At 39.8% G+C, this 27081-nt stretch overlaps 1 long non-coding RNA gene across 2 annotated transcripts in view; it reads left to right on the plus strand.

Annotated features, from left to right (window-relative positions):
* LOC147379948 (uncharacterized) overlaps window positions 1–26598 on the plus strand; it is a 289568-nt gene extending 262970 nt beyond the window's left edge. The window contains exons 8-10 of one of the 2 annotated variants that reach the window (XR_015165191.1): window positions 11607–11711; window positions 17397–17531; window positions 26548–26598. This is a non-coding gene — a long non-coding RNA (uncharacterized LOC147379948). The remainder of the gene's footprint in view (window positions 1–11606; window positions 11712–17396; window positions 17532–26547) is intronic. The other variant, XR_015165189.1, reaches the window with a different exon arrangement.
* Window positions 26599–27081: the final 483 nt, after the last annotated feature.

Below are 27081 nucleotides of genomic sequence, written 5' to 3' on the forward strand. Positions count from 1 at the left end.
CTCAAAAACACCTATGCTTATTGAATAAAGATTTCCACAAAGAGTACATACAGTATGATATCATTTATATGAAGTTCTAGAGAAGGAAATGGCAACCCACTCCAGTGTTCTTGCCTGGAGAATCCCAGGGACGGCGGAGCCTGGTGGGCTGCCATCTATGGGGTTGCACAGAGTCGGACACGACTGAGGTGACTTGGCAGCTTAGCAGCAGAACAGGCAAAACTAATTTATGCAACAAATTAGAGTAGTTACCTTCAAGAGAAGTGTGAGGATTTGCTGAGAAGGAACGTACATGGGGAAACTTTCTGGATGATGGTAATCGTCTATATTATGTTAGGAATAAGGGAAGTGGTTAACAACGGGAGAATTTTTGCCCCCAGGTTATTTTTGGCAGAGTCTGGGGATATTTTTGGTTGTCACAACTGGAGAAGGAGGTGTGTGGAGCTCCTGACACCCAGGGTATATAGAACAAGGGTGCTGCTGAACATCCAGCAATGCAAGGACAGCCTCCACAACAAAGAATTATCTAAGGTTGAGAACAGTGTCAAAGTTTAAAAACCCTGAGTTAGAATTACATAAGTGTATGCATTTCTTAAGCTCATTAAATGGTATACTTAAGATATTTGCATTTCATTCATTCTATGCAGAGTTTTCCTATAAAAATAAAAGAACCAAAACAACTTGTTGATTCTAGTCAATAATATGCATACAGTAGTAGGACGTGGGGGTGAGATGTCCTGATGTTCTCAAATTTCCTTTTACCCTAAGACCATCAAAAAACATGGATTGATGCATGGACAGTGGGATAGATAGATGGATGGTTATTTGATAAATTATATATAGTAAAATATTAGCTGTACAATCCTCATGGTGAGTACATGGATGATCATTATTCAGTCTAAGTCTGGAAATTTTCATTAAAAATTTTGTCATCTTTGGTTCCTTTCTGAAACTCAGCATTCATATCAATTCTATCAATATGCTTTGCCTATTGCATTATCAAAACATCTTTAACCCGTTCACATTTTCTGTTTCCATAGCCATCAACTCAGTGTTAATGAGCCAACAACTCTCTCAGTCTGTTTATACTTCCTCTCATGCTTTTTTTATGATCTATGCTTTCAACCATAGCCAGAGGGTTCTTCCTAAAACAGAACTGGCATAGGATACTCCCTGAATTAAGACCTTGCAAGCTATCAGCTCACTGAGGTCAGAGTAAAGAGTGAAGTCCTTCCACCTTGCCATGTCTCATGAGTATCTCCTAGACCCAGCACTCACCTACCTGTTGAACTCTTCTCTGTGTCACCTGCTATTTCACTATCTAGCCACTGTGGCCAACTTTTGTTTCTTGAACTTACACTTTTCCCCTTATCATGTGTTTACTGTAGCTGTTTCCTCTGTGTGGGGTCCTTTTCCCTGCCTCTTGACAGGGATAGTTCTTTTCCTTTGTTTTTTAAAATTAAGGTAGAGTTGATTTACTGTATTTTATTAATTTCAGGTAGACAGGAAAGTAATTCAGTTATACATATATATGTATTATGTATTATTTTTCAGATTCTTTTCCATTATAGGATATTACAAGGTAATGAATGTGGTTCCCTATGTTCCACAGTCACTTTTTCCGTTTCCAGGTCTCAGTTCATATGCTGCTTTCTCTTTCTCTATCTGAAGTATCCTGCTCCCACCATCTCCGTCATTCCTTCATATAAGCTATTTGAATAGATCTTGTTAATTTTGTGCTCTGCTTAGGTTCTGAAGTCCAGGAACATGGGGACCATATCTGTCTTGTTCATTTCTCTATCATCAGCCATCAGAACAGTGCCTGACACATAGTTAAGTACAACATAAATATTTATTCTTTGAGTGAACGGATGTATGATAGAGTCAGAAGTTTAGTGACAGGTGTTTTTTTTTTTTTTCCCCTTCAGAAAAGCCTAGTAATGCCTTCAGACTGGAGAGTGAGATTCTGTGAGGCACTCTTAGACAGAAAAAGCACCATATAGAGATTTATAGAGGAATATGAGACGTATGATCTTAGAGCTGGTCCTTAGGGCATACATATCTCTGGACTCCGTTCACTGTCTTGATTTTTCATTGACTTGTCTCAGGAATAGAGGATTAGTTAAGTGAATTATGGAATGTACTTCTTGATGATACAATCCCCACAGCTATTAAAAATCATGTTGTGGAGGGATATTTATTGACACAGAGAAAAGTTCATGATATACTACCAAGTGAAAAAAGCAGGCTTCAGAAAAATACACTCAAGATTGTTTCCAGACCACCAAGTACCCTGAACAACCTCATCTCTTCCTTAATAGTACGTTCCAAGATTGTTAAGGAGTTGTTATCCTTGGCCTAGATCTTCTGAAGGCAGGCACCTTTGGTCACTTTTGGAATCAGAGGGATTGTGTGTTCTGGAAATTCTAAAATATAGAAAGGCCTTGAAATAGGTGTAATTGATAGATATTAATTCAATACTAAGTGTCAGTAGTCTGCTCGTAACTAAGGAGATGGTAAAATTGACCAAGAAGGAGGGGTTTGTGCTGTATTTCCTTGTACTATGTACTGTGTGTGTGTTGGCCGCTCAGTTGTGTCTGACTCTTTGCAACCCCATGGACCATAGCCTACCAGGCTCCTCTGTCCATGGAACTCTCCAGACAAGAGCGGGTTGCCATGCGTTTCTGTAGGGGATCTTCCTGACCCAGGGATGGAACCTAGGTCTTCCACATTGCAGGCAGATTCTTTACCGTTTGTGCTACCTGGGAAGCTGCTATATGTCATGAAGGAGTTTAATTCAAGCTGGATCACAGAACTGACTCCTGTGATATAATAAGAAAGCTGGAGTGCTACATTCTGAAGGCAAGTGGAATGATTTGGCTCTCCGAGTGTACCTACATTTTTCATGCTTACCTTTAATAACTTAAATACAGTAGTCTGAGAATCCCTCCTGTGTGACTACTGGGATCCCATCCGGTGTCTCTCTGATGTTTGCTATAAGAGTGCTGTATTGGTTTCCTGGGGCTGCCATAACTAAGTACCACAAACTGGGAGCCTTAAACAACAGAAATCTATTGTCTGACAGCTCCAGAGGCTAGAAGTTCAAAATCAAGGTGTCTCCTGGGCCGATTCCTTCTGAGAGCTATGACAGAGATTCTGTTCCAGGCCACACTTCTAGCTTCTGGTAGCCCCAGGTGTCCCTTGGCTTGTAGATGCTGTTCTTTGTGTCCTTAGGGTATTTTTCCTCTATGCATGTCTCATTGCCTAAATTTCTCTTTTTTGTAAGGATACTAGTCATATTATATTGAGGCCCATTCGAGTTGTCTGATTTTATCTTGATCATCTGCAAGACCCTATTTCCAGACAAGGTCACATATCCAGGTACTGGGGGTTAGAACTTCAACATCTTTTCGGGTGACACAATTCAACTCAGAACAAATGCTATCCTGGATGTGCTCTCTTCACACCTACCCTCTACTCTGGCCTATCCCTAATTGTCTTCCCATCACTTCCTCTTCACGCAGTGATAGCTTACCCCTAACCACCAGCAAAAAAACTTTCATCAAAAATACTAATCTTGGGGACTTCCCTTGTGGTCCAGTGGCTAACTCTTTGGGATCCCAGTGCACAGGACTGGGGTTTGATCCCTGGTCAAGGGAACTAAATTCCACATTGCTGCAACTGAGAATTCTCAGGCTGCAATGCAGATCAAAGATCTTGCATGCTTCAACTAAGACCCAGCAGAGCCAAATAAATAAATTAAAAACAAAAAACTAATTTGACTAAGATAGGAGACTTACATAAGAAAAGTTCAACACAGAGAAAGGAAACTTGAAACTGGATATTAGATATGTCAGCTTTTCAAGTCCAGGGTCCACAATCTCTCACTGGAGTTTTGGCCATCTCTTGTCTTAACTCCTGGCCTACTGCCAGTTTGTAGGATTTGATCATCCTTCTTTGGGGAGCTTTCTGCATTTCAATTGTTTCTTCACTTCAGTGTAGAGCTCCCAGCAGAAGAAGCACAAAATCAGTTAATATAAAAATAAGTACTTCAGAGATATACCATTTTATGATGAAAATTCTTATTGTAGTTAAAAAGACTACTTAATACCAGAGCTACAACATCTGTATTTTGGTCCATGCCCTCCTAGTTAAGAGTGGGTAGGTACTTGCCTTACAGCTGCATGACTGAAAACTCTCCCCATGATGATTCTATAAAAAAACTAAGAGAGCATCCTGTGTGAGTGGGTTTTGAGTAGAAATTACTGTAATGTTTTTATAAATAGCACTGTCATTTTTTTTTTCCCTCTGTAATTTTATCATGAAGTTAGTAGGGTCTCCTAGAGGAATTGGGACAAGAATTGCCCCTTGAAAGGTAATGGTTATTATCTGGGTTAATAATTTTCCTTAAATTCACATCCATAAAAACATCATAATAGAGGTGTAAGTTATGGAGACAGAATTGTTCAACCAAAGGACAGGTTAACCAGGGCATTTCTCTCATTGCCATGCCTGTCAAGGCTGTGCCTGCACAGACTGAGCTGGTTTCTACCTGAAAGCCAGGAGGCAGAAAAACAGGAGCTGTGGGTTATAATTGAGATGGGATACAGGCAGTATGCAGCAACATTTCCATTAGGGCTATCCTGAAAGCAGGTAGACTGAGGTGCTTGGGTGCAGGGCACACAAGTATATTTGACAGTCCACACCTTGCCCTGCTTACACATGATTGTGCTCCACGTTATGTCCACTGTGTCACTAACACCTCAGGATGGTGGCTGGCTCAGGGGAGTAAGTGAAGGCATCACAGAGAATGCAGTGTTTGAACAAGGTCATTAGGCTGAGATTTAAAAAACTGCCCTTGGGCCATACATAACCAACAAAATATATTGATCTAGTCTTCTCCAAAGGCTTCACATATAAATAAAGATTTGTGGCATCTCCTAAAAATTGAAAGATTATTAGCATTAAGCCTACATAATTATAGAGCAATGAAAGTTTAAATCTGAGAGTTCTCTGCTTCATTTTCCACAGTTGCTACCATTCCTTATTATGTCCCCAACATGTAGGAAGTAATTTGTTACTGCATATATCTACTGACCTTGATCTAATTTTTAAACAGTAGAGAACTATTTCTATGTCTCAATATATTTCTTTGTTTCTTTGCTGCACTCAATATTCCAGCAAATCTGCAAAACTCAGCAGTGGCCACAGTACTGGAAAAAGTCAGTTTCATTCCAATCCCAAAGAAAGGCAATGCCAAAGAATGCTCAAACTATTGCAAAATTGCACTCATCTCACACGCTAGCAAAGTAATGCTCAAAATTCTCCAAGCCAGGCTTCAACAGTATGTGAACCACGAACTTCCAGATGTTCAAGCTGGATTTAGAAAAGGTAGAGGAACCAGAGATCAAATTTCCAACATCCATTGGATCATAGAAAAAGCAAGAGAATTCCATAAAAACATTTACTTCTGCTTGATTGACTATGCTAAATCCTTTGACTGTGTAGATCACAAAAAACTGTGGAAAATTCTTCAAGAGATGGGAATACCAGCTCACCGTACCTGCCTCCTGAGAAATCTGTATGCAGGTGAAGAAGCAACAGTTGGAAGTGGACATGCAGCAACAGACTGGTTCCAAATTGGGAAAGGAGTACGTCAAAGCTGTATATTGTCACCCTGAGTATTTAACTTCTATTCAGAGTACATCACGTGAAATGCCATGCTGGATGAAGCACAAGCTAGAATCAAAATTGCCATGAGAAATATCAATAACCTCAGATATGCAGGTGACACCACCGTTATGGTAGAAAGTGAAGAAGAACTAACGAGCCTCTTGATGAAAGTGAAAGAGGAAAATGAAAAAATTGGCTTAAAACTCAAGATTCAGAAAACAGAAGATCATGGCATCTAGTCCCATTACTTCATGGCAAATAGATGGAGAAACAATGAAAACAGTGAGAGACTTTATTTTCTTGGGCTCCAAAATCACTGCAAATGGTGACTGCAACCATGAAATTAAAAGATTCTCGTTCCTTGTAAGAAAAGCCATGACCAACCCAGATGGCATATTAAAAAGCAGAGACATTACATTACCAACAAAAGTCTGTCTAGTCAAAGCTATGGTTTTTCCAGTAGTCATATATGGATGTGAGAGTTGGACTATAAAGAAAGCTGAGCGCCAAAGAATTGATGCTTTTCAACTGTGGTGTTGGAGAAGACTCTTGAGAGGTCTTAGACTGCAGGGAGATCAAACTAGTTAATCCTAAAGGAAATCAATCCTGAATATTCAATGGAAAGACTGATGCTAAAGCTGAAACTCCCATACTTTGGCCACCTAATGTGAAGAGCAGACTCACTGGAAAAGACCCTGATGCTGGGCAAGATTGAAGGCAGGAGGCGAAGGGGATGGCAGAGGATGAGATAGTTAGATGGCATCAGGGACTCAAAGGACATGAGTTTGAGCAAGCTACAGGAGTTGGTGATGGACAGGGAAGCCTGGCATGCTGCAGTCCATTGGGTTGCAAAACATCGGACATGACTGAGTGACTGAACTGAACTGATTTCTTTGTCTCATGGTTATATCTAAAGGTGACAAAAGATAGACTAAGACAGCAGTATGATTTTTCTTATACTATCAGTTTTTGTTCACATTTTTCGTAGTTATAGAGCCCAATAAACATTTAAATTTAAAAAGCTCTTATAAAAAGAGAATAATAAGCAGAGAAGAGGTATAGGAAAAACTAGAATAATGGACATTTTAATCAGAAGAAAGCAAATGGACATAGTCCCAGAGTTATGATAATGTATATTAAGTTCAAGGAACAGTGTGGCTGCTCTGTGTTATGTCTAGGAATTGCAGTTTGACTCAGATGTTGACTTTCTGAAGGCTGGGGTGGGGAAGAGAGTGAGACAATGGGTAGGGCTAGTGGCAGAGTGCAGGGAAATGGTCAGGTGGCTTGAGTAACCTGTTATGTGGTGGAAGAATCTATGAGATGCCCCAGGAGAATTGATGGCACTAGGTGACCCATTGCACGGACAGGTGGTTGAAAAAGAGAAGGGGTGAAAGAACAAAGTCTCTTTGCAGTCGTTGGTGACATAGCATATATTTAAGTCTCAAGTGAAATAAAAAACTTCATCACTCTGGGACAGGTCACCATAGCAACCAGGTTAAAAAAAATATATATATATGTATATATACAAAAAATATGGTTAATAGCCTGGATGGCAAAGTCAGATTGCTTTTGTTTGTCAGCTGATTTTAAGTAGATATTAGACATAGCTTTCTTACATTTTCATTCTTGGCTCAAATAACTGCTAACATAATACCAATTAACATGTACTATGTTACCATGGGCACAGTAGGATTTTAAGTTTAGTTGGCTCCTGACCTGAGGTAATGTTGATTTCCACTTAGCTTTCAGGAACCTGATGCTTTAAAGCAGGTACTGATTGGATGTCAACCACTTTAAACTTAATTTATACAGCTGGGGAGAATGAGACTGATTCCTAATGTGAGACTAACATCTTTAAGGGCTTGTAAGAAAATATAAATACTTTAGTAGCCATTTAATTCATTTAGTGCTTCAGATTTGATGAGTTGTTCCTTCATAATTTTATTTGATTTTCATTGCAAGGCATTTCATCCATATAATAATATGGGGAACAGCTTAGAATTATGCTGGTATTTTCAATATAGAGAGTTTGAAGCTCAGAAAGATGAAGTAATTTGTCCAAAACTATGTGACTAGTAAGTGGTAAAGCCAGATCTGGAAAACAGTTTTTATGGATCCTGTTTCATTATTCTTCACCTGTTCAATGTTCAGTATACTCTATCCCCTAAGACACTACATTTTTAAAGAGATAATTTTTGAAATAGCTCAACTAGAATTCCATCACCTCAACTAGCTTTGTTCATAGTGATGCTTCCTAAGGCCCACTTGACTTCACATTCCAGGATGTCTGGCTCTAGGTGAGTGTGAGTGATCACACCATTGTGATTATCTGGGTGGGTCGTGAAGATCTTTTTTGTACAGTTCTTCTGTGTATTCTTGCCACCTCTTCTTAATATCTTCTGCTTCTGTTAGGTCCATACCATTTCTGTCCTTTATTGAACCCATCTTTGCGTGAAATGTTCCCTTGGTATCTCCAATTTTCTTGAAGAGATCTCTAGTCTTTTCCGCTCTATTGTTATCCTCTATTTCTTTGCACTGATTGCTGAGAAAGGCTTTCTTATCTCTCCTGGCTATTCTTTGGAACTCTGCATTCAAATGGGTATATCTTTCCTTTTCTCCTTTGCTTTTTGCTTCTTTTCTTTTCACAGCTATTTGTAAGGCCTCCTCAGACAGCCATTTGGTGTTGGAGAAGACTCTTGAGAGTCCCTTGGACTGAAAGGAGATCTAACCAGTCCATCCTAAAGGAGATCAGGCCTGGGTGTTCATTGGAAGAACTGATGTTGAAGTTGAAACTCCAATACTTTGGTCACCTGATGTGAAGAGCTGACTCATTTGAAAAGACCCTGATGCTGGGAAAGATTGAGGGCAGGAGGAGAAGGGGATGACAGAGGATGAGATGGTTGGATGGCATCACTGACTCAATGGATATGGGTTTGGGTAGACTCCGGGAGTTGGTGATAGACAGGGAGGCCTGGTGTGCTGCAGTCTATGGGGTCGCAAAGAGTTGGACATGACTAAGTGACTGAACTGAACTGAATTTTTGAAAAAGAATTTTAGCATTATATCAGTAAGGGTATTTTTTGATAACAAATTACAGGAAATCTAACTCAAACTGAGCTTTACTAAAATGGAAAATCTGGGGGAACATATATTTCAAGGGAATGGAAACCCACTTTAGTATTCTTGCCTGGAAAATCCTATGGACAAAGCAGCCAGGTGGGCTACAGTCCATGGCATCACAAAGAACCAGATGTGACTGAGTGACTGAGCGGGCATGCACACCCACATTTCTAGAGAGTCCAGGATTTAGCTGTGGCTTGATCCAAGAGGTTCAATTTTTTTCTCTATTTCCGGGCTCTGCTTTCTACCATGTCAATTTCATTCTCAAGTTCTGCAAAATAGCAAGGTATCTGGCAGTAACTTCAGCTCTTAAATGTTCTCATGTTTGCATTCAGTGGATATGAAAGAGCACATCTTCCTGACAGGTCTTGAATAAGCCCCAGAATTCACCTGGATTGGACCAGCTGGGAGCTATGTGTCCATCTCAGAACCAGTCCCTGTGACCAGGACAATTTGGTATGCTGATGTCCTAAGCCAAGAAACAGACTTCACTTTTGTAGGAATGTAAATATTACTGCAGACAGTGGCTCTAGCCAGGAAATTAAAAGATGCTTGCTCCTTATGAAGAAAAGCTATGACAAATCTAGACAGTGTATTAAAAAGCAGAGACATCACTTTGCCAACAAAACTCCATACAGTCAAAGCTATGGCTTTTCCAGTAGTCATGTATGGATGTGAGAGTTGGACCATAAAGGAGGCTGAGCACCAAAGAATTGATGCTCTTGAACTGTGGTGATGGAGAAGACTCTTGAGATTCTCTTGGACAGCAAGGAGATCAAACCAGTCAATCCCAAAGGAAATCAACCCTGAATATTTGTTGGAAGGACTGATGCTAAAGCTGAAACTCCAATAGTTTGGCCACCTGATGAAAAGAGCAAACTCACTGGAAAAGACCCTGATGCTGGAGGCGAAAGGGATGACAGAGGATGAAATAGTTGGATGGCATCATGGACTCAATGGACATGAGTTTGAGCAAGCTCCAGGAGATGGTGAAGGACAGGGAAGCCTGGTGTGTTGCAGTCCATGGGGTAACAAAGAGTCAGACATGACTGAGTGACTGAACAACAACAACAACAACAAACTACACTGAATGTGGGCATAGGATGATCCTTTAAAAATGTGCTGTGATAGAACCATAAAAGAAGGGGACTCGATGCTGGGTGGCCAAAACAACCAAGGCAAATGTCCTCCATAAGGAGCCTCTTACATTCCTGGCTGTATTCTATAGTTGCTTGAGGAAACAGGATGTTTTACTGAGAACTAAACTAGATTGTAGGCCGCTCAACACCGTGTCACCCTACCATGAAGGAAGAGCCGCAGGTCAGTTATGAGGAAGGCAGAGTCTGTTTTATTGCCTCATAGCTCCTTCTTCTGAACCTAAGTCCCCTAGACTGAGACCACCTAGTGAATTGTACTTGGGTGGGAGTTTGCTATGCTGGTCTTAATTAACTTCTAGTCAAGTCTTAAGTCCTTCAGACCTCTCTGTCTCCAGCTTCCTGCCTGCCATGCCCCACATGTATCCTAGGCTACAATTTCCCTTCCAATATGGTGCTTCTGAAACACTCTCTCAGGTCCCTGTGCACGGGCTCCATCTTCTCTGTGGTGTGCCTCTCCTTTCATTGACTCCCTCATAGCGTCACACCTAAATAATGAGGTTTTCTGATTCTGACCGTCCAGGCTGAAATGGTGTTCACATCAGACCCTATGCATTTGAAAAATATATATGTATTATATTGAATTGTAATTGTTGGTTTCCTTGTCTGTCTTCATAGAACTTTAGAGTCACAACTTGATCTATTTGCTTATACTCTGGTGACTACCCCAAAACTGGTCCACAGTACGTTCTCAGTATATATTTACTAGGCTGATGAAGGGAGAAATGAATATGTGCATGAATCACTGAAGTAATTATTTAAAAGTATCTACTTCACTCTTTATCATTTAATCCCATTTCTGATATGAAATGTAGGCAGAGGAAGTACTCTGGGTACAGCCGTCCAGAGCTAGTGGAGGAAAAGGAAACAGCAATCCTTGAGGATGAACTTTTTAGGATCACACTGTGGGAGAGAGTACATTGCAAAGAACTTGCCACTTGCCATCTTTGCAGTGATGACAGGAGTTGAAGAAGTAGGCTTGGAAAACTCGGAGATCTGCAGCCCAATTAATGGCTGTGGTTGCTCATTATGGTGGGAAACCTGTACCCACACTGCAGCAGAAGCTGCCCACATTTGAGTGGCTTCATTAACTACCTTCTTTCTCCTGGATGAGACCACAGAGGGACATGGTGTTGTCATCTAACAAGAGATCACCAGCAAAGTCAGCTCAAATCTTGCAGCCATTATGAGAATATTGTGACCAACTTGTAGTGCCTCAGAATCACACAATGAGCAGAATGTATAGCTGGAAGTCAAGCACCAAAATATAATTGCACAAGATTGAAAAAAAAATGCCTATGAGGAAAAGTTACAGCAATTAGCTTATTTAACGTGGAAAAGGAAAATACAGGGGAATTTACTGCATTAAAGGCTTTGAGTCCATGAAGGGTAATTCTAGAGGATGGTGAATTTATGGTTGTATATATTAAAGAATCTTTCCTGTTGTCGTCTTTTCGTTTCTTCCTTGACTTCTCTTCTGTGATATGTGATGAAAGATAATGACGTGGTAACTTCTGAAGACATATGAGAATTAATACTTGGGGAGTTTGCAGCATCTTTGCACTGTCTTACAACTATCTCCCACCCTTCCCCCTCCAAAAAGAAAAACACAGAAAGGAGTGAGTATACCATTTGCAAGAGCTCTTTTCTCTTTTACAGCCATCCTGTTGCCATCTGCTAAAATCCTCAGCCCACCTGCGTAGTGAACAACATCAATTGTCTTCTAGAAAAGCACAAGGACCACAGTCTCCCCCAAGATTGAGGGTAGGAATATGGAGACATTTTACAGCACTTTCAAATGAGCTTCTTACCATGCAACTCACCCTTTGATTCTGTTTGATAATCTACTGCATGTTCAACCAGGCTTACCGTCTAAGCAGGGGAGAGTTCTTGGGTTAAACCGAATCTTAGCATTTGTTGATTTCATGGCTCTCTTTGAAATTTCTAATGCCTGTAGCAACTCAGAGGTGCTGTCCCTAAAGTTGAGAAGCGTTTAGAGGTTTTAGAGGTAGCCATGGGGATTTTCTTCGCTTCAGAACAGGAAAATTAGCCAAATCCTGACGTGTTCCTTCTACATAATTATGGCTAGAATTTGGTTCTCCTTGCTCATATTGTACAAGTGGCCTGTGAAGTTTCAAAAGAGAATTGGCTAGTATTTCTCATTAATAGTCTTATTGGGGGCAGGTAAATTGTTCCTTTTGCAAAGCTGTCCTGTATGTTACAGGATGTTTTCTTTTCATGGCTTTTATCCATTAAATACCATTCATGCTCCCTGTCTTTGTGGTAACTCCAGAGTCCACCCCGCACCCCCCCCCCCCCACACCACCTTTTCCAGCACCCGTTAAGAGAACACCCCCTCTTAAGAACTTGAGAACTATTGAATCTTTCTTCCTCATTTTTGCTCTTTCAGAAGAGAAGAGGTTTAGCTGCTGTTTCCTTTTCAGGTGGAAAGATTCTGGTATGTGTAGCTCCAAACTATGTGATCAGACCCATAAGCTATCAGAAAGAATCTAAGGTTTTGATAAATTAAAGTGTATCTGGCAAAAGTACTTCCTCAGACTGGTCTCTCTCTCTTTGATTCTCTCTCTTTCTCATACATACATATATACATAACGTGGTTCTTAAATCAGAATCTGAATTTTTGACTCATGTGAAACAGGAAACAGCTGAGAAGAAAAAGAAGGCTTAATTCAAACTATCAGTGATCATCACTAAATTTGGAATATTAATAACTATTGTTTGCAATTGATCTTCATATGCATTTCTCCTAACAAGTTCACTTTGCAGTTAGATGCAGTTGGATGTCAGTCAACAATGCCTCTGACTAGTTTAGGCTAGTTTTCATTATTTATTTATCTATCATTTATTCAATTATTCATTCATTTATTCACTCACCTTTTGTGGGCATCACCCTTTGTTAATAACATTCCACAATCCAATTGGGAAATTGCTTAGCCTTATATATTCAGTATATTTTGTGCATATATTCATTAGAGAGCCTCTCTCAACCAGCTTATCCCTTTCCTTATAAGAAAGAGATTAAGCTGACTTCTATTTCTCCTTCCTGAAACAACATTCCCTTCATAAAATGAGAAACTAATGAGTTAGTACAGCAGGCCCTTTTAAGGCTATGTCTACATAGATGAGTTTTGCCATTCAGTGGCTGATTACTAGGCAATCAGTCATACTGCATAGTCAAGCTGATTCAGTTGGCTTAGCATCTAGAATAATCACTTATTTGGTGACTCCACTATAGCGTGGCAATCAACAAACATGGATTGACCATCATAATGATCAATCCAGTAGGCTATATTGTCTCTTTTCCATACTGAGCTGTTGCATTTGTGATTCAAAGCCTTTTTTTAATCAACACCTACAAACTCATCTGAATATCCAGCTATGCACTACACACTGTGTTGACTAGCGAGGACACAAAGATAAAGGGAGCAGGTGTTGTGGAAAGACAACAGGCTTAGGGGTCAGAGAAATAAGGCTTCAAATCCCATGAGGTCTTTGGAAAGTTATTTAACCTCTTTGAACTGCTGGGCTGTGGTGAGGATTAACCCCACAGCATAATGCTGCACAGGGCCCATGGCCAAGCATTCAATAGTAGCCACTGCTGTTATTACAAATGAGACACAGCTTCTACTCTTGAGGTCATGTTACTCATAGTAATTATGTAAAACCAAATTCTAGGTATACATATTATCATGTATTGTCTTAATTTAAAATTCTTTTTAAAAAACTCCCTAAATTTAGCATATCTGCTTTATATTGAGTCCCTGCATATCCATACTTTGTGTCCAAGACTGTTTCCTTGATGTCTGAAAATAAATGATAAGTGCCATGCAGACCAAACTTGACCTGCTACAGCTCTCTTCAGAACACTATCTCACAACTGTTCCAAATACTCTGACACTGAGTCATCTAATGCAGTTTACAGGAAAACAAGCTGTGCGTTACTGTAGGCGACCTTAATGATGCATAGTTATTTAAGAATCTGGTGTTCACCACTTCCAGTTGAAAGTGCATGAGCAAATTAGGAAGACGGTGTAATTATATATCAGAAATTAGGTTAACATAGATGCTGTAATAGCTCAGTGTGACCACAGACGAGGCCTTTGCTATCAGAGTGCTGCCCCTTGTGTATACACACACAGTCTCTCACACACATACACACGCATCTATTCAAGGTATGCCATGTAGTAAAACTTTTGAACAGTAGATTTTATAAGTGCCTTTTGTAGAATAGTGATTATTTAGTTTCATAGTTGCTTTCCATCCTACAGGGGAAAAACAGTCCCTTGAAGTCAAGAACTTTTCACATTATTTAATAATTTGCAACAAACCATTGTACAACTTTGTGGCTTACAATAACAGCATCTGTTCTTCTCACAAATCCCCAATTTGGGCAGGGCTCAGTGGGATAGCTCATTTTCTCTCCACATGAAGTTGGCTGGGGCAGCTCAGAGTCTGGGTTCTGGAATCATTTAAAGCAGTGGTTCTCAACTAGGGGTGGTTTTGCCTTTTCCTCAGGGAACATTTGATAATGTCTGGAATCATTTTTGATTGTCACAACTCAGATGAGGGATACTCCCTGTCATCTAGCAGGGAGAAGCCAGGATCTCTCTCTGTATCTGCATGGACCTCTCTAATATGGTCTCTACACCCTCCTTATGGGCTAGTTTGGGCTTCCTCACAGCATGGTGGCTGGCTTCCAAGATGAGGAGTGTCCCGATTGAGAGAGTAAGAATCCTTCATGTGACCCAGCCTCAGGGGATACGTATCATCGCTTCCTTCATGCTCTGTTGGGTGGAACAATCACAAAATCCCACTCATCTTCATGGGAGAGGGCACAGACCCTGCCACTTCATAGCAAGGGTGTCAGTCAATCACATTGTGAAAAGAGCAGAAAGTAACATTTGCCCCAGGGACCATGTCTCATTCTTCTTTGTTTCTCAGTATCTTAGCAGTCAGTGGAAGGCAACAGATGCTCAATCTGTGCATTTTTTGAATTGTATCAAATTAAGTAAATTTGATATATGAAATATGTGGTAAATAATGAAGAGATTTGGCATTATACATAACAAATTTCCACAGAGTACCTTTAAATAGTGACTCGTTCCACTTCATTATAAAGTATGAATTAATTATGAAAATTTCAATGGCATGTTTATTCATCTGGCTGTTCATTAATTCAGTATTCACTGAGCACACACTGTAAGCAAGAGAGTGTACAAGGTGCTCGAAAACAAAGATGTATCAGACATAGAATTGCCTTCAAGTAGCTCACAGTCTAGTGGGGAAAGCAAACAACATATATAAATCGCTCTAATACAGACCAGAGCTCATTAAGGGTACAAGTGCTCTGGTGCTACATGAAAACACGCAGCTTTTCAGAAATGGAAAGTGTAGACTTTATTAAGGATGCTCACTTTAATGAATACTAAATCTTTTTTACTTTCTCACTCCACATTTCTGTAATTGCACGGGGAAATTGGCAGAATTTCATCCAATTTTATAATATTCAGTTGAACCAGTCACCTAAAACATGACTGAGGGCCATCTGCTGTGCAGCTGTTAAGTCTGTCTGTCTTGGTCAGAGTCAGTTATTGCTACGGGAAGACATAGCTCCTGAAAAGGATATTGTGAATCTTCCTACTGCAATCCTAGAACATTCCAACCTGAATGATGGAGAAAAGTAGAAATGTTAGACATTTGTATGTTGCCCTAGGGGGAAAAAAGAAAACTACCTGCTTAATAACTCAGTAGTGGTATGGTATATCCACCTTGTGAATACTGGGGCTCTTCAGGGATGTTTCAGGAAGTGTGTGTGCATTGGGGCCTCTCTGAATTAAAATTCCAAAGCTGAGAATTGGGGTCTCATGCCAGACCCTCTAGTTCTTGGCACTAAGACCATACAAATTTGTTAATCTGGTTTATGGGGGCTTCCAAAGTGTAAAGAATCACCTGCTAAGGCAGGAGATGCAAGAGGTGCAGGTTTGATCCTTGTGCCATGAAGATCCCCTGGAGAAGAAAATGGCAAACTACTCCAGTATTCTTGCCTGGAAAATTCCATGGACAAAGGTGCCTGGCAGGCTACAGTCCATGGGGTTGCAAAGAATTGGGGTCTTATGCCAGACCCTCTAGTTCTTGGTGCTAAGTCCATATAAATTTGTTAATCTAGTTTGTTAATATACCTAAAATACCACTGTAAAATATTTGTGGTGTTTGAAAGAATAATTGATGGCATTTTATGATGTTTTATAAAATTCTACATCTATACTTGAGTCAGAAGAAAGTCTTGTGATAAGGAACCCGATTAGGCAGCTGCAATATAATCAAGGAAGGAAATTGTGACTTGGCTTTGAGTAATAGCAGAAGGACTCAAAACAGCTCATATTTATTGAGTATTTGCTACTTGACAGAGACTGTATATGGCTTAATAAGAATTTTCTGTGTTAACAGACACAACAGTCATTTGAAATAGGTACTAATTTCTTTCCATTTTACAGCTGAGGAAACTGAGCCTTAGTATGTAGTCATCAGTAGAACTAGAATTTAAGTCTACCTGAGCCCCCATTTTTGCAGTCCATTATTTTAACCATTTTGTGCATTGTCCCTAAAACAAGGGAAGAGAGGTGGTTAGGATCAAGGAGGAAACATGTGGATGAGTCAGTAATATGATTGAATTTGGGGGAAAGGATGAGTGGGGCATCTAGGATAAACGCAGGTCATGGCTTGAGTCTGGTGAACAGCGTGGATAGAGGTCCATTTGTCTTTGATAGAAAACACAAAAACGTTGGAATTGGTTGTGTGAAAAGTTCCGTTTTGAACCTGTTAAAGAAACCTGAGAGATATCCATGTGAGATGTTCAGGTGGCAATTATGTATATGGCTTGACGTTCAGGAAAGAGGTCCAGATAAAAGACATATATTTGAATATCACCTATCTGTTCATGAAACATTGAGAGTGATGAATAATGTCCAGGAAGAATATGAAGGGAAATAAGCTGATGTTACAAAACATAGTAAATAGAATTTGCTTTACTGGAGTGTGGGGGAACAAAGAAGGACAGCACATCTTTCAAAATTCAGATAAACTAGAATGGGAATAGGATTCATCTGGAAGATTTCCTGGAGCTCATGTTTGAGCTGAGTTCTCCTGAGCATGCAAGAGTGTGAAGGAGAAATTGAGGATTAGTGAGATTTGCAGTGGAGGTCAGGGACACCTTTCTGTACACACTTGCTCTTCACCTTTCCTCTTCCTTTCCTATCTCGCTGACAGCTCATGCTATAAAGCTGTTATCTTTTCATCTGATGCAGGAGATTGTAGAGTCTGTGCATTGGGGAGGAGAAGATGGGTGTAAGATGGGAAGAGCAAAGACAAATGGGAACCCACAGTCCCATGGTTCTCACTGCCTCTGACGTTGATAGTGTGTGTCCACAGGAGAAGCTGAGGCCCCTCATCATGGAGCTCAGTGCCTGTCTGGCCCAAGAGTTAGAGAAGGTGAAGGAGGATTCAGGTGAAGGAGGAGCCATTTCAGATCCAGCTACTACCTCAACCCACAAAGCAACTCAGCAGGTAAGTAACAACAAGTGTGAGCTACAAAATGGCGGCTCTTCACTTCCGGCTGGAAGCGCACTTGAATCTCTGGTCACCCAGCCTAACGAGAAACCACCAGGTAAGGAAATTCTGTGAAATATAGTCATCCCACCCAAGTTGATTCATTGCAAAGCCTCCACACTGTGTACAAAGGTGTCCAGGTAAGAATTGAACGAGCAAGGTTTGAAAGGAACTGGCTGGTCAATTTAGATCAATGTTTTGAATTTGCCTCTCGAACTTTACCACTTTTTGTGGTCAACACCTGAATAGCTTGATAAACCACAGAGTTTCTGATTCTGGGGTCTGAGGTGGGACCAAAAGTAACATTTCTAGTTTCCAAGTGATGCTGACACTGGTAGTCCATGGACCACACTTTGAGAACGCCTGGTTTAGCTGAAAGTTAGAGGCCTCATTAAGTTTTAGTGAGAAATAGAAGTGGGGAAGAAACTATAACAGAGGAATAGTTAAGAAAATCTGCTGAACAGTGGACACCTGTTGAGTGATATCCAATGTGACAGGACATCAAGGAGGTGACTGGCAAAGATGGTGTTTGTTGCAGAATGTGTCTAGCTGTGTGGGAGAGACGGCTTCAAAGGGAGCATGGAAGTGAGTAGATACATTGCAAAATAGTTTTATGATCATCTGGTGATACAGATCCAGAATAGGGAGGTAAGTGACCATGGAAACAGAAAGAAGGGATGCAAGAATGAAATACTACTTTGGATGTAGCTTCAGATTCCCTGCTTCCTCTGCTCCCTACAATATGGTCTTACATCTCTTCCATTTAGAGGGGCCTGGACTTACATTTTTGTCTTTTATACATTTTTTTAAATAAAATGTGCACTGCACAAAATTTTGGAGGCAAGCAAGTATAAAGAATAAAATAAAATTTCTCCTTCAGGCCAGATGTAATCACTATCAAATTTGTCATCTCTATCAAATTCTTTCCCTCCTTTCTTCATCTGTGTATGTTTTCATATGTTTTATTTTGCTTGAAATTGGCAGACTTCACTCTTGATCACACTGGATTTGACTTTAATCGGGCAATTAATGGAGGGGGTTGTTACTGGTGTTTCAGCCCTCCGTATTCCTGTCAGTTTCATCTTCTTGAATAATCACCATCTTGCCTGTTCATACAATTCACCGCTCATGACATTGGTGTCAGGGGCTGTCAGCAGCTTGTTACATAGCTTCAGATTGATGTTCCCTTAGACATCAAATGAGTGTGGACAGGAGTGATAGACCAGGTCAGGTGGCAAAGCTGAGTCTGAGAACCAGTGTAACCAGGGCCCAGGCTTAGACATAATGTCTCATTTGATTGGTCTGCAGAGAATCCCTTTGAGATAGACATAATGATGAGTAACAGCAGGAATGACAATTAACATTTACTGAATGCTTACTATTAATATGTGCTATTGTCTTTACATGTGTTAGCTCATTTAATTCTTAAAAAATTCAGATGAGAAAGATTCTGTTACTTTATCCATTTTGTAGATGAAGACTTTTCGCTTTGGATAAATTAAGAACTTTGGTGATAGATTGGTGCTTAAAAGCTAGATGACTTCTCCACGATCAAACACGTAGTGTGTGATGGAGCCTAGCTTAAAATCCAGGTCTTTAGATTTCTAGGTTACTAGTCTTTCTGCTTTGTTCCATTGCTCTCCTGAACACATTTTACAGTTCTTTCTGATGTTCAGCACAGCTTAGAAACTCTTTCCTGTGTTCCTGATTTTGGATTTACAGTCTTTTCTGATCTCACTGTCTGCTCGTAGTGTCTGCATTGACTCAGAATCAACTGTCGGCACTTCTGACCCCTCCAGTCTGGTAACTTGACCCCTGAGAGTGTTTAGCTCAGACTAAGTCTTCCCCTGGGCATCAGCAGGAAGGCCCCAAACCTCTGCACCTGACATTGTTGAGCTAATGAGAACACCGAAGGGCAGTGATAACTAATTCTGAAGCCACTGCCCGAGTGCTCAACAGGATGGAACGAGGGCAGCTTACCCGCCTTCACCGGCTCAGCACCCACCGGTGCCATCTGTCTCCTCCACACCCTGGCTCCTTTCCGGGCACACTGCCCTCCTTCCACCAGGCCCCTTCCCTCTCCTGTGAAGCCCAGCACACGGATCCCTTTCCCCACTGTACTGGGCAGAGAGGACACGAAGGGCTTCCATCCACACGCAGTCTGTGTTCTATTCTGGGCATGTGGCAATGAGCTATTTTTACATCTGTTTCCCAGACAAAATATAATGTGAAGGTAGGAGGTAGGTTTTCAAAACAAATAACTTGCCTTCAATTATTTTTATATAAATTCAGATTTAGAATATAATGGTGAAAATCTGACATTTCTGGCTCGAGCTCTCCTTATGAGGAAACTCTGTTTTTCCAACTTCAGCTTTTAAATCTGCCACATATTTTATGTACTTTCCTAAATCATGCATCCAAGGCAAATTCTATTTTACTTTGTAAGTTTTAGTTTTGCTTTGACTGTTTGTTTTTGGTTCACATCCTCTAATGATTCCTCATTTACGAAGTTTTTTATTAATCCTGGGGTCAAGGTTTGGATACTTTTTTTTTTCCGGTGGACCAGGAATCTGAATTTGTTAATTAAACTGGATATGAAGCACATGTATCTCCTCAAAGTAGGTAACAAATCAAACGGGATTTTGTTCCTGATGATTTGTCTTTACATCACAGTACATCTTTTTTAAAATATATTATTTTATTTATTTATTTGTTATTGGTTGTGCTGGGTCTTTATTGCTACATGAAATTTTCTCTAATTGTGGCAAGCAGGAGCTTCTCATTGCAGTGGCTTCTCCTGTTGCAGAGCATGGGCTCTACATGCACAGTTTTCAGTAATTATGGCACATGGGTGCATTAGTTATGGCTCCCAGGCTCTTGAGCACTGACTCAATAGTGTAGCGCATAGGCTTAGTTGTTCTGCGGCATGTGGGATCTTCCCACATCAGGGATTGAACCTGTGTCTCCTGCATTGGCAGGAAGATTCTTTACCACTGAGCCGGCAGGGAAGTCCCCGCAGCACATCTTATTTTATTTATATATATATATATATATATATATATATATATATATATGTGTGTGTGTGTGTGTGTATACACACATATATATACACACATAGACACACAGAATTTAATATTATATGTAATATAATATCTATTGTGTGTAATTCACACATAGAATTGTGCATAGCTACATATAACATGTATATAACATTACATGCTACACATCCCACTCGCACCTTGAAAGGAAAGCTATGACAAACCTAGATAGCATATTAAAAAGTAGACATCACTTTGCTGACAAAGGTCCATATAGTCAAAGCTATGCTTTTTCTAGTAGTCATGTACAGATGTGAGAGTTGGACCATGAAGAAGGCTGAGTACCAAAGAATGGATACTTTTGAATTGAGGTACTAAAGAAGACTCTTGAGAGTCCCTTGGACAGCAAGGAAATCAAACCAGTCAATCCTAAAATAAATCAACCCTGAATATTCATTGGAAGGACTGATACGAAGCTGAAGTTCTAATACTTTGGTCACCTGATGCAAAGAGGCAACTCATTAGAAAAGACTTTATGTTGGGAAAGATTGAAGGCAAAAGAAGAAAGGGGTGGTAGAGGATGAGATGGTTAGATGACATCACGGACTCAATAGACGTGAATTCGAACAAACTCTGGAAAATAGTGGAGGAGAGAAGAACCTGGCATGGTACAGTTCATGCAGCTGCAAAGGGTCAGACACGATTTAGTGACTGAACAATAACAAGTTACACACACACACACACACACACACACATTTGAGCTTCGCAGGTGGTGCTAGTGGTAAAGAACCTGCCTGCCAAAGAAGGAGACGTAAGAGATGGTTTGGTCCCTGGGTCAGAAAGATCTCCTGGAGGAGGGTATGGCAACTCACTCCAGTATTCTTGCCAGGAGAATCTCATGGATAGGGGAACCTGGCAGGCTACAGTCCACGGGGTCGCAAAGAGTCGGACATGACTGACACAACTTACCATGCACTCAAGCACGTAGCCAGTGGTTAGCAGAGCTGGTACTCAGATTCAGTCTGCTTCAAAACCGAAGTTCTTTGCATTGGACCTCTCTACCCTTTAAAACTATGTCCAGTGGAGGACAAAGGGAGACAAGTATCTTTCACATGAGAGAAGGAAGATTTGTGGTATAGTGAGTGGGACCAGGCCTTCAGTAGTAGCTGAGGAAGCCCTAGGATGTGGTTACAAATATAGTACTGCAGAAGGTAAGCTACCATGAGGGGCTTGTCTACTCCTGCTGTGGAAGAAGTTGATAAAACACTAGCAATGACTCCTACTCTACTCTTCTGCTTTAACAGGGGAACGAATGGAATAGGTAAGGATAGTTTACCCAAGAAAATGGGTTGAGGGTCATCATCTGGGATGTTGAAAGAGGCAGAGCCTGAAATTGAAGATATTAATTTTAGGTGAGTGACAAATGGTAAAGATCAAATGTGTGTGTGTGTACCAGATCTTTATCCCTTCATCTGTTGATGGACACTTAGGTTGCCTGTAAATAGTGCTGCTATGAACAGTGGGGTGCATGTATCTTTTCAAACTAGTGTTTTCATTGTTTTTTAGATAATACCCAGAAGTAGAATTGCTTGATCATATGGTAGTTCTATTTTTAGTTTTCTGAGGAACCTCCGTACTGTTTACCATCATGACTGCCCCAATTTACATTCTCACCAACAATGTCCAGGGGTTCCATTTTTCCCACCTCCCTGCTGGTATTTGATATTTGTAGATTTGGGGCTGATAGCCATTCTAACAGGGGTGAGGTGATATCTCATTGTGATTTTGATCAGCATTTCTCTAATGACTAGCAATGTTGAGCATCTTTTCACGTGCCTGTTAGCCATTTGTATATCTTCTTTTGAAAAATGTCTATTCAGGTCCTCTGCCCATTTTTTAACCTGGTTACTTGTTTGTTTGTTTTTTATATGAGTTGAATGAGATGTTTATCTATTTTGGACCTTAACCCCTTATTGATCATATTTTCAAATATTTTCTCCCATTCAGTAAGTTGTCTTTTTATTTTGTCAGTGATTTTCATTCCTGTGCAAACTCTTTGAATTAGGTACCCATTGTTTATTTTTGCTTTCATTTGCCTTAGGAGACTGATCAAAAAAATATTTCTATAATTTATGTCATAGTGTTCTGCCTATGTTCTCTTCTAGGAATTGAGTGGTTTTAGGTCTTGTGTTTAGATCTTAAATTCGAGTTCATTTTTCTATAGGGAATGAGAAAATGTTCTAAGTATTTTATATGTAGCTGTCCAATTTTCCTAGTACCACTTATTGACGAGACTATATTTTCTCTATTCTTTTCTCCACTGTATATTCTTGCCTCCTCTGTAATAGATTAATTGACCATAGGATTTATTTCTGGGCTCTCTATTCTGTTCCACTGATACACGTGTTTGTTTTTGTGCCAGTACTATGCAGTTTTTATTATGATAGCTTTGTAGTATAGTCTGAAGTCAGGGAGTGTGATTCCTCAATATTGCTTTGGCAATTCAGGATCTTTTGTGGTTCTAAATAATTTTAGGATTTTTTTTTATAGTTCTATGAAAAATGTCACTGGCATTTTGATAGAGATTGCTTTAAATCTGTAGATTGCTTTGGGTAGTATGACCATTAAAAATAATTCTTTCAATACAGGAACTTAAGATATCTTTCCCTTTCTGTAACATTTTCAAGTTTCTTCATAAATGTTTTATAGTTTTCAGAATATAGGTCTTTCACTCCCTTGGTTATCTTTATTTCTAGGAATTTTATCTTTTTGATATGATTTTAAACAAGATTGTTTTCTTATTCTTTCTTTCTGATAATTGATTATTAATATATAGAAAAGCAACAGTTTTCTGCATGTTAATCTTGTTTCCTACAACTTTACTGATTCCTTTGTTAGTTCAGATACTTTATAGGTAGATTTTCAGATATTCATATAGACTTTCACAGCATCAGCAAATAGTGACAGATTTACTTCTTCTCTCCCAATTTGGGAGCCTTTTATTTATTTTTATTGTCTGATTGACATGGTTAGGACTTCCAATATTATATTAAATAGAAGTTGTGAGAATTGGCATCCATGTCTTGTTCCTGATTTTAGAGGAAAAGCTTTTAGCTTTTCACTGTTGAATATGATGTTAGCTGTGAGCTTGTCATAAATGACCTTTATTATATTCATATATGTTTCTGTATATCCACACTGACATACTTTTATCATGAATAGCTGTTAAATTTTGTTAAGTGTTTTCTTCATAAAACAATTTATTTTTTTTTCTTATAATGTTTTAGTCCGAGGAAATACCTGAATTATCATAATTCCTGAGTAATACCTGAGACAAGAAAATGGTTTTCATTAGTCAAGAATTATAATACTATCATTCTATTGTAACACTACTAACAAATATTTAATTATTATTCAGGCCTTGTTCAGTTCAGTTCAGTAGCTCAGTCGTGTCCGACTCTTTGCGACCCCATGAATCACAGCACGCCAGGCCTCCCTGTCCATCACCAACTCCCGGAGCTCACCCAGACTCAGGTCCATTGAGTCAGTGATGCCATCCAGCCATCTCATCCTCTGTCGTCCCCTTCTCCTCCCGCCTTCAATCTTTCCCAGCATCAGAGTCTTTTCCAATAAATCAACTCTTCGCATGAGGTGGCCAAAGTACTGGAGTTTCAGCTTTAGCATCATTCCTTCCAAAGAAATCCCAGGGCTGATCTTCAGAATGGACTGGTTGGATCTCCTTGCAGTCCAAGGGACTCTCAAGAGTCTTCTCCAACACCACAGTTCAAAAGCATCAATTCTTCAGCGCTCAGCCTTCTTCACAGTCCAAATCTCACATCCATACATGACCACAGGAAAAACCATAGCCTTGAGTAGACGGACCTTTGTTGGCAAAGTAATGTCTCTGCTTTTGAATATGCTATCTAGGTTGGTCATAACTTTCCTTCCAAGGAGTAACCATCTTTTAATTTCATGGCTGCAGTCACCATCTGCAGTGATTTTGGAGTCCCCCAAAATAAAGTCTGACACTGTTTCCACTGTTTCCCCATCTATTTCCCATGAAGTGGTGGGACTGGATGCCATGATCTTCATTTTCTGAATGTTGAACTTTAAGCCAACTTTTTCACTCTCCACTTTCACTTTCATCAAGAGGCTTTTTAGTTCCTCTTCACTTTCTGCCATAAGGGTGGTGTCATCTGCATATCTGAGGTTATTGATATTTCTCCTGGCAATCTTGATTCCAGCTTGTGCTTCTTCCAGTCCAATGTTTCTCATGATGTACTCTGCATAGAAGTTAAATAAGCAGGGTGACAATATACAGCCTTGACGTACTCCTTTTCCTATTTGGAACCAGTCTGTTGTTCCATGTCCAGTTCTAACTGTTGTTTCCTGACCTGCATACAAATTTCTCAAGAGGCAGATCAGGTGGTCTGGTATTCCCATCTCCTTCAGAATTTTCCACAGTTTATTGTGATCCACACAGTCAAAGGCTTTGGCATAGTCAATAAAGCAGAAATAAAGGATAAAGGACAGAAATAGTATGGACCTAACAGAAGCAGAAGATAATAAGAAGAGGTGGCAAGAATACACAGAAGAACTGTACAAAAAAGATCTTCATGACCCAGATAATCACAATGGTGTGATCACTGACCTCAAGCCAGACATCCTGGAATGTGAATTCAAGTGGGCCTTAGGAAGCATCACTATGAACAAAGCTAGTGGAGGTGATGGAATTCCAGTTGAGCTATTCCAAATCCTGAAAGATGATGCTGTGACAGTGCTGCACTCAATATGCCAGCAAATTTGGAAAACTCAGCAGTGGCCACAGGACTGGAAAAAGTCAGTTTTCATTCCAATCCCAAAGAAAGGCAATGGCAAAGAATGCTCAAACTACCGCACAATTACACTCATCTCACACGCTAGTAAAGTAATGCTCAAAATTCTCCAAGCCAGGCTTCAGCAATATGTGAACCGTGAACTTTCTGATGTTCAAGCTGGTTTTAGAAAAGGCAGAGGAACCAGAGATCAAATTGCCAACATCCGCTGGATCATGGAAAAAGCAAGAGAGTTCCAGAAAAACATCTATTTCTGCTTTATTGACTATGCCAAAGCCTTTGACTGTGTGGATCACAGTAAACTGTGGAAATTCAGGCCTTGTAGTTGCATGCATTTCCTCATTTAATCCTCAAGATATACCCCTGAGCTACATATGTACTAGTATTCTCATTTTATATAGCTCGTCAGCATTTGTTCAGAGTTGGTTTGAATAAAATATGAGAAAATCTTAAAATAACAGTTAAGTAGTTAGCAGCACATTTCTCTATCATGTAAATGTGCAGTGGTGTTTATACAGGGTTTGGATGCTATATTGTAATTCTGTCCCAAGTCTTCAGAGACCAAGACCTCTACCAGTTCCTCATTCTGTCATGCATTGCATATGACCTTGGCCTTATTAATCAGGATTGAATCTATTTTTTTTTTTTTCTTCTTTAGGGAATAGGATTGAGGGAAGAATGAATAACAATGGGAAAAGGGTATAACAGATTTCTTTTCAGGAATTTCTTGTAGGACAATTAGTCATACAGGACATGTCTGGGAAATAGCTGTAAGGCAACCCAGGGAATGTAGTCTGTGTTCTGGGTGACAGGGTGCCCAACTAAAAATTCTACCATACTAAAAGGTAAGAATGGATACTGGAGAGTGACCAGACATTCCGACTGTATCATCCAAGGTCACAAACAGTTAGTAAATGATAAGGCCAAAATCAAACCTGACCTATATTTTTAGCACCCATGTGTCTGAAGTTACCTCTTAAGCACCTAGATTCTCCATAATATGACATTTAATTTGGGAAGAGAGGACAAGATGAAGGGTAGGGTATTTAGCTAACTGTACTTTGTAACCCATGAGGCTGCCTTTTTTTTTTTTTTTTTTAGGTTACCAAGGAACTGACGGTGAGAGTTGAAAACTCTGTTTTCTTATGCAGGTCAGAAATGAGAGTCATCATGACTTGTATCTTACTCTTGTTCTTAATCTGATATGGCTCTGCAGACCGAATAGTGGTCATACATTTTTCATGTTCTATTATCGTTTATGGTGAATCACACAACAATTGGTTTTCTAATCATTAATAGTAAACAATTGCACTGCTCAATTTCATGCTAAACAAACTGTATTGCATGGAGACAAATAATGTAATTTCTAATTCATATCTGGAGGCTTATATTAAGTCTCACATAGGAAAAAAAAATCCAACTTAAGCTTTATAAAACTTAAGAAAGTACTTTAGAGATCTCTTAGGCTAGTCATTAACAACAATTATTTTCCTTTAAGTAAAAGCTGCAGATTTTAATATTGTGTTCACTTTGTCCTGTTAAATTTCCAGTTACCTGCAAGTTTCTTTTGTTTCTCTATTTATTTCTATTTCAGGTGATTTTAACCTTCCAGATTAAGAAAGTAGGCTCTCAAAA

The sequence above is a fragment of the Bos grunniens genome, chromosome 1 (genome assembly GCF_055505025.1).
Source record: "Bos grunniens cultivar Pamir isolate PY7600 chromosome 1, Bosgru_T2T1.0, whole genome shotgun sequence".
NCBI classification, from domain to species: Eukaryota; Metazoa; Chordata; class Mammalia; order Artiodactyla; family Bovidae; genus Bos; species Bos grunniens.